The following is a 9,051-nucleotide window of genomic DNA, read 5'->3' on the forward strand; positions in this document are numbered from 1 at the left end:
TTTATAAGATTATGCATGGGAAAGAGCATGTAGAGAAAGAGGTACTTTTCTCCCTTTCTCACAATACAAGAACGCGTGGGCACTCCATGAAATTGCTGAGCGGTTGGGTTAGAATGGATAAAAGGAAGTACTTCTTCACCCAAAGACTGATTAACACTTGGAATTCACTGCCACAGGAAGTGGTGGTGGCTACAAGCATGGACAGCTTCAAAAGGGAATTAGATAAGCATATGGAGCAGAGGTCCATCAGTGGCTATTAGCCACAAGGTATAGATAGGGGCTCTGGGGCAAGTGATGCTCTGTCATCTTGGTGCTTGGGGGGGTCAACAGTGGGAGGGCTTCTAATGTCCTGGCCCCCCTGCTGGACCTCCTGAAGGCCCCTGGTATTTCTGGCCACTGTGTGATACAGAGTGTTGGACTGGATGGGCCTTTGGCCTGATCCAACATTGGCATCTCTTATGTTCTTATGTTCTTATAAAATGCACTAGAGATTTTTTTTTTTATATGACGAAATCTGGGAACTTGGAGAATCCGATGCATATCTTAGTGTAATTGTATATCGATATAATCAAGTTGAAGGAGCTGCAGTGGCTCAAGTGGTTAAGATGCTGAACTGCAGGCTGTGGAAGGTCAGTCGTTCAGCAGTTCGAGACCCGAGTGTGCCGCATGATGGAGTGAGCTCCCGTCTCTAGTTCCAGCGCCTGCCAACCTAGCAGTTCGAAAGCAAGAAATTGCAAGTAGATAAATAGGTACCACTTCAGTGGGAAGGTAACAGCATTCCGTGTGCCTTGGTATTTAGTCATGTCGGCCACATGACCACGGAAATGTCTTTGGACAGCACTGGCTCTTCGGCTTTGAAACGGAGATGAGCACCGCAACCCTAGAGTCAGATTCAACTGGCTTTCGAGCAAGGGAAACCTTTACCTTTTTATAATCAAGTTCATTCAAAATCATGATTGGATGGATTACTTTTTTGGAAAAAAATTCTTGCATTATATATTTTCATTTTTTATCACCTGAAAACACTGAAGACACATTTGTTAAAAGTCCATCTTTGATTTTATATATATATGGAGCATCTATAGAAATCTACATCAGTATCACACTCACTCTCTCTCTGTGGCTGATCTAGCAAATTTCTTTCGCTAATGGCAGGATTTACCCTTGCTGCAAGGAATCTTCGGATGCAAGAATGTCTTCTGCTAGTGCGCTCAGATGCATAGAACTGGATCCAACCAGCTTTTCCAGTTGAAAAGTGGAGAAGGGGTCCCCCTTGACCACCAAAAATACTATGCTGGGGGATCATGATCTGCATGGACAAAAGCCATTTAGGACTGGGGCTGTAGTAAAGAGGGGAATTAGGTGAGGCTGAGTGAAAAGCTGGGTGGAATGAGAGAGAAAGGTAGGGAGGGGGAGAGAGACTCTGAGTCCCTTACAAATAGGTCCCAATCTTTGAGCAAGGTTGAATGATATATTATTATTCCTCTGAGTTTCATCTCACTGAGAGGCAGGTTTGATCTGTCTAGTGCTTTATATTTCCAGTAAGGCGGACAGAATATATCATAGTTCTGCAGACTCCATGATCAGGAAAAGTAGTTACTTATATCGAGGATATGCTTGGAATGATCTAAAGCCTCAGTTATGTGTCACCAGTGATAGCCAAGGATCTCAAATCATAATTTACCATGGCACAAGCTTCCAATAAAATTCTAAGCTCAGGCCGGTTTTGCCAATGAGGATTAAATCTCCACAGTTACTGGTGCTTTAAATAAAAAATGTAAAGCTAGGACCGACTTCTTCCAGCCCCTGATCCTGTTACCATGCTCACACCACACGTCTAAAAGCAAATCTTCTGAAAATTCCTATTACAGAAGGAAATTAAAACACTCGTGGAGTATACAAAAGACTAAAAGAAGACTATATATTATGGGGTTTCACCCAGGGCACTGTGTTCAGAACACATACAGAAAATAGGATTTGGAGAGACTTTCCTCAGATCCCAGTTTTGTCCTTGCCTTCTCTCCCAAGCTGCCACCAGCTGTGGTAGTATCATCTCTTCTGAGGGCATTGTCATTTACCACACAATCCTGTGCAGAGTTATTTCAGTCTTAGCCCATTGACATCAATAGGAATAGACTGGAATAACTCTGTTATAGGGCTGCATGGCCAGAAAGCCCATTCAAGTACAATGAAGGTCCTTTTGGGACAAAGCTTCAACCATGTTAAAGATATGTTTGCATGTTCTACACTGAACTCTGTTCCTTCTCCAGAGGGGAGTCACCTATATGATGGCACCTATGCTTTAATGTTGCGATTTTCCATTCCTTTACAGATTTTATATAACCTGGATGTGATCTGGATTGCCTAGGCAAGCCCAATGTCATAATGTCTTGTAAGTTAAACACTGTCGACCTTGGTCATAAAAGAAGCCAATGTTGGATCAGTCCAATGGCCCATCCAGTCCAGCACTCTGTCACACAGCGGCCAAGAATACCAGGTGCCATCAGGAGGTCCAGCAGTGGGGCCAGGACACTAGAAGCCCTCCCACTGTTGCCCCCCCTAAGCACCAAGAATACAATACATAGCATCACTTGCCCCAGACTGAGAGTTCCTATTTATACCTTGTGGCTAATAGCCACTGATGGACCTCTGCTCCATATGCTTATCTAATTCCCTTTTGAAGCCGTCCATGGTTGTAGCTGCCACCACCTCCTGTGGCAGTGAATTCCATGTGTTAATCACTCTTTGGGTGAAGAAGTACTTCCTTTTATCCGTTCTAACCTGACTGCTCAGCAATTTCATTGAGTGCCCACGAGTTCTTGTACTGTGAGAAAGGGAGAAAAGTGCTTCTTTCTCTACCTGCTCTATCCCATGATAGAGTATTTGGATGGGAGACCACCAAGGAATACCAGGGCCGTGGCATGGAAGCAGACAATGACAAACCACCTCTGATGGTCTCTTGCCTTGAAAACCCCACTAGGGGTTGCTATAACTCAGCTGCGACTTGACGGCAAAAATAAAACTCTAAAACACTAGGTTCAAATGACTAACAAATGGCAATTCATATCAGTAATGTGATGTCTAAGGGATGGCCGCCGTTGATTGGCAGCTCTGGCTCTTCATTCTCAGCTCCTTTTCCTTCCTGAAAGCAATGTTGCCCAATATCTCCTCTCCAAACTTCCCACGGACCTACCTTCTATTGCTACTGCAGCTGGTCTTTCTTTTCTCCACTGGAGGTTGACTGGTGGAGTGTTGACCAGTAGCATAACAGAATAAAGTAAAAAACCTGAAATCTTATTTAAAAGATTCTGGTACTATATGCAAACATACCCCTACATATTTTGGTATATCAGAAGGCCCAGCTCCATCTATCAATGATAAATGTGGTGGGGTTTTCTTAGAGCTGATGGTGTGTGTGTGTGTTTTAAACTGAAGAAAAGAAGAAGAAGAGAATGAATTTATACCCTGCCCTTCACTACCCAAGGAGTCTCAGAGCGGCTTACAAACTCCTTTCCCTTTCCCTCCCCACAACAGACACCCTGTGAGGTAGGTGGGGCTGAGAGAGCTCTGACAGAAACTGCTCTTTTTCAAGAACAGGTGTGCCAGAACTATGGCTTGCCCAAGGTCATCGAGCAGGTGCAAGTGGAGGAGTGGGGAATCAAACCCGGTTCTCCCAGATTAGAGACCGCACACTTAACCACTATAACAAACTGTGTTGAAATGGATCGGAAATCATTCCAAGAAATGGTATTGCTTTTACTAGCTGTGGCAAGAATGGTGTTTGATCATTGGTAATCCCAATATTTCAAGGAAGAGAAAATGGTAAACAAAAGTGGGAGATATGATAAAGGTGGCAGACAGTACCGGAACACAGTTATGAAATGGACCATTGGAAATCCCGTTGACTCCCTATGCTTTCTTACCGGAGGGGGGGGGGAGTCAATAAAAAGTGATTACATATTTTGTTACTATTTCTATTTGTCTAATTGTAACAGTAAAATTAAGAGAAGTACAAAAAGAAAAGATAAATGTGTACCCCCAGAGCTATTCCTTATAAAATGGGGAAACCAACTAGATGCAACTAATTTGCTTCTCTCAGGTAGATGAACACAATTCAGATCTGCTAGCACCGTAAAGATCAACAAATGTTTCCAGGGTATAAGCTCACTTCATCAGACACAAACATAATGAGGGATCCAGGGTCATACTCTTAACAAAGTGGGCTTTGACTCACAAATACTTGGTCTTTTGTTGGTCTTTAAGGTTCTACTGTACTCGCATTTCATTCTATGGCCACAGGTGGACATAAAAACCCACCTGAAACTGTCAGGTAGATGCTTTGTTCTTTGACAAAAAAGGGACAGGATTCAAATCTCTGGATTTGAGGTTTTACACGTGCTTACACCCTCCATCCCTAGCCCCTTTGCATATTGCTGCTGCCTCTTCCCTGAAGTAGGCCTTCTTCACCATTCCTGTCTTGCTCTATTGTCAGTCATGTCAATCTCTTGATCAGCCAAATATGTCAAAATGGCAGCTGTGGGGGGAAGTAACTTGTCAAAACCGTTGGATCTATTAAAGAGGTACTAGTTTTTTGCTGCGCGGTTTCGAGAGGAAGCCTCGGTTGTGCCACAGAAGCGCTACGCTCCCCAGATGTGCTAGTGAGATCGCGCCCGGAAACTCCGCCTGTCTTCCGTATCTCTTGCGTGGCTACTGTTACGTGTGACCGCAGCCAGAGTTGGCTTTGACTCACAAATACTTGGTCTTTTGTTGGTCTTTAAGGTTCTACTGTACTTGCATTTTATTCTATGGCCACAGGCAGACATAAAAACCTACCTGAAACTGTCAGGTAGATGCTTTGTTCTTTGACAAAAAAGGGACAGGATTCAAATCTCTGGATTTGAGGTTTTACACGTGCTTACACCCTCCATCCCTAGCCCCTTTGCATATTGCTGCTGCCTCTTCCCTGAAGTAGGCCTTCTTCACCATTCCTGTCTTGCTCTATTGTCAGTCATGTCAATCTCTTGATCAGCCAAATATGTCAAAATGGCAGCTGTGGGGGGAAGTAACTTGTCAAAACCGTTGGATCTATTTAAGATCGCTTCCACACATCATTGTGCTATTAGCAGTCATTCATAACTGGATTTTCCTGAGTGGACAAGACGGGTTGTGCAATGGTCCAACATCCAACAAAATATGGACACAGCCTAGGTCTTACCCAAAACCATGCCCAGAGAGTTCTCATCTTAGACCGTATGACTAAGATCCAATCAAATGACTGGAGCCGTATGTTTCTTGGTTGTTCGGGGACACTGCAATGTCTATGACCGATGGACAAACTACAGCTTGGTTTAAAAATAGTGTTTGGGCTGTTCGACCATGAGACGGTGTGTCAGTGTTTCTGCACCATGTTCTTCCACATACAAACATGTCACTTATTTGAATCCTAGCCTGTAACCCGCTGTGGTTTTGTTTTTTTCATTACTTTGATATAGGATGGCTATTACTGAGATTTGGAAGGACAATGGACAATTTTATTTTAGGGAACAGATGAATAATTATGAGATGTTGCCTGCATAGCCGAAAAAACCACATGAATAAAGATGATTTAATTGAACATTCAGCGTCGGGTTATGCATTTTGCTTAATGTAGCACTCTAGTAAAGTGTCTGATGTAATAACCAATGTAAGAAATAAGTTATACGTTTATATTACAGCACAACACATAAATGCCAGTGGGCATTACCAAGTTTTTTTTTACAGTTTGCAATCCAAACATAGAATTTCACATCAACCTTGTTAGCATATTACAAAAACATAGACTAATATTCGACACCTGGGGAAGGTTATGAGACATTTCAAGCTTGTCTCCTAATTCTAGACCTTTAAAAGCATTACACTTACGGTGGTTTCCGTTCTTCTGACAGCATTCTGTGTTTATCGTAGACTGTTTTAAGTAATTAATTAATCATTAAAACAGTTTCAGTGGTGACCAGGGGAAGAATAACAATACATTACTAAGGATATTAAATTATAGTTGTATTCTTTGCAACGGACACATTTATGACTAGGAAATGTTGCCCAAGAGCACCATCCAATAAATATTCCCTTTCTGCCAATCTTTCATATCTGATTAGCTTTCTCTTACTTCAAGAGGTAGCATCGGCTAAACTACGCAGTGAGAGGACTCAGCCGTACAAGATCCACCATCATGTGTTTTTATATCTATGTTCTGAAACCATTAAAATCAAGACATTTTTAAAAAGCATTAGGCATATGGATGCCAAAACAATTTTGCAAGGAGGAGATTGGTTACTGACCTTGAAGGGTTTTTTTGCCCTCTACTACAGTATACAGACTGGCTTGTTGCTTGAACCATCTGGACATGTTTCTTAATGTTATTATGATTCTAGAATGGGATGACTCTTTAGTCTTCAGGGCTGGCTTTTTTTCTCTTTTTTTTTAGGTTTGGGTCCATGGTCTGTGATAATCTCAGTTGTGACTCTTCATTATATTCTTTAAATCCCCTTGGTAGGCATTGGTCAGCAAAGCTTGTGTCTGGTTGATAGTGGAGCTGTGAAGTAGCCACCATATTTTCAGATGTCTATGAGAACCCGTGACAGCTGCTGTCAAAACCAACAAATACAAGCACTTGTGGAGAGACTCCTGCTTAACACTCTCAGGCATGCCACCCACCATTGCTTTTGGCTCATCTACTCGCCCTTTAGTAGTATCTATCATCCACTCATCCATCCATCCATCTCTCATCTATCTATGTATCCATCTATCTCTCATCTATCTATCTATCCATCCATCTCTCATTTATCTATCTATCTATCTATCTATCTATCTATCATCATCATCATCATCATCATCATCATCATCATCTATCATATATCTATCCATCCATCCATCCATTCCACCCATCCATCCAGCCAGCCAGCCATCTCTCATCTATCTATCTATCTATCTATCTATCTATCTATCTATCTATCTATCATCCATCTATCATCTATTTATCTATCATCTATCTATCTATCATCGTCTATCTATCATCTATACCTATCTGTCTGTCTGTCTGTCTACTACTGCTCATATAGTGATAGCCATGAGCAGAAAATAAAATTATAAAATAATGCCTTACTTAGTATTATTCTTCTGTTGTTTAATTATTGCCCCCATAAATTTTGCCACACAAAGAGTAACAGAATCATTTACATCTGATAGTAACCATGTCACCTGTGCCCTCATACTGTTAGGTGCCTCAGTGGGCATTTCTGTCAGGTTCCACAGCAAGTAACTCTTCACACACGTTTCCTGAGAAGCGTTATGCTTTATTAGAGTACAAGACCGGTATCATATCCACAGGATTATTGTTAGGAATAACTATAGGGTGGGAACATCCGTACATATAGCCAGACGGGGCGTATAGCTAAACAAATGAACTTGGAGCGCGCGGGTGGGAATTCTCCTGGCGGGAAGCTACATAATGAGCGGGAGACTCGCAGGGCCCCTGAGAGCAGAAAGATTCACACCAGTGGTGGACCGCAAGCCCTCCCATCCTTACAAGGCCAGACTGATAACGCCGTCTAGCCGAGCCAGCTCCCACGGTCCCCGAGGCAATGTTTACGCAAAGCTGCTGAGCTGCGAGCAAGCAGGAACGGAAGGACAGAAGCAACATAAAATGGCAGCTAGCTGACAATTTCCTTATTTCTAAGTAAAGGGGTACTCAAACTACCCTTTAGTAATATTGGTTTTCTCTTAAAAGTAGAGTGGACTTCCCTTTGCTGATACATTCATGTTCTTCACTATGGTTAGAAGAACACAAATGCTGTTGAAAAGTACGAAAGGAAGAAGAGAGAAGAGCTTGGATTTGTACTCTACCTGAAGGCATCTCAGAGCAGCTTACAATCTCCTTTCCCTTCCCCTCCCCACAACAAACACCCTGTGAGGTAGATGGGACTCAGAGAGCTCTTTTGAGAACTGCTCGTGAGAGAACAGCTCTGAAATAACTTGTGACTGACCCAAGATCACACTAGCAGCTGCATGTGGAGGAGTGGGGAATCAAACCCGGTTCTCCCAGATTGGAGTCCATGCTCCTAACCAGGGGTCATTTCGTAGAAAAAGAGGTGCAGGAGCTCATTAGCATCACTTATTTGCATATACCACACCCCCTGACATCACCGGAAGTGTGTCAGACGGCAACACCCACCGCTCAGGCTCCACTGGACTGTTTTGGATTGATAGCTATTGGGAGGGGGGAACATTCAGATCTGTCCTCTCATAGGAGGGAGAGCTTGTACCTGAATAACACTTGGTCTTAAAGGTGCCACTGGACTGTTTTGAACCGGGGAGCTGGGGGGGGGGGCTCTGCAACTTACCTGGTTGCTTCTTGCTCTGACTGATGGCTGCTGGGAGCAGGGGGTGGGGCTTGTTGCATATGCCCACCCCCTGGGCTCTTTACTGCTAGAGCTCTGCTCTTGTGCGCTCCTGCAGGAAATGACCCCTGCTCCTAACCACTACACCAAACTAGCTCCCCAAATGCTAGAGTTCTTCAAGAATGCTCGTTGCTATCAATTTTGGAAACTGCTGCTATAGATAGCCTGAGACCTTGGAAGAAAGTCAGTGACAGATGGTGCATTGACTACTTAGTCAACCAAGAAGGTAAACAGTGTGGGTGGGCTATATTTTCTTTTAACCTTTCTCTCTTGTGTAGTCAAAGATGTTTTTAATGAGGAAAAATGGATGAATAGAATGCTGTCATGTATAAGGACCAGTTTTGCCACTCTACACCCTAGGATATCCATGGAGATTTCACTAAGTGTCCCTTAGCAGCCTTGCTTTTAGCAATTGTGGGCATAAATTGGATGCACATCAGAATGCACATTTGGACGCTTATCCAAATATGCCAATTCAGGTGCTTGACTGTATTCTTAAACCCCTGGTTTAGTGGCACAAGAGTCTGCATATGCAAACTCTAATGTATTTTTTTCCTAAGAGAAAGTGAACAGGATATAATTGAACAGAAGATGTGATGGGGGAGGGGGACTTGTC

Source organism: Gekko japonicus, unplaced genomic scaffold (assembly GCF_001447785.1).
Source record: "Gekko japonicus isolate JY-2015 unplaced genomic scaffold, Gekko_japonicus_V1.1 scaffold192, whole genome shotgun sequence".
Lineage (NCBI taxonomy): Eukaryota > Metazoa > Chordata > Lepidosauria > Squamata > Gekkonidae > Gekko > Gekko japonicus.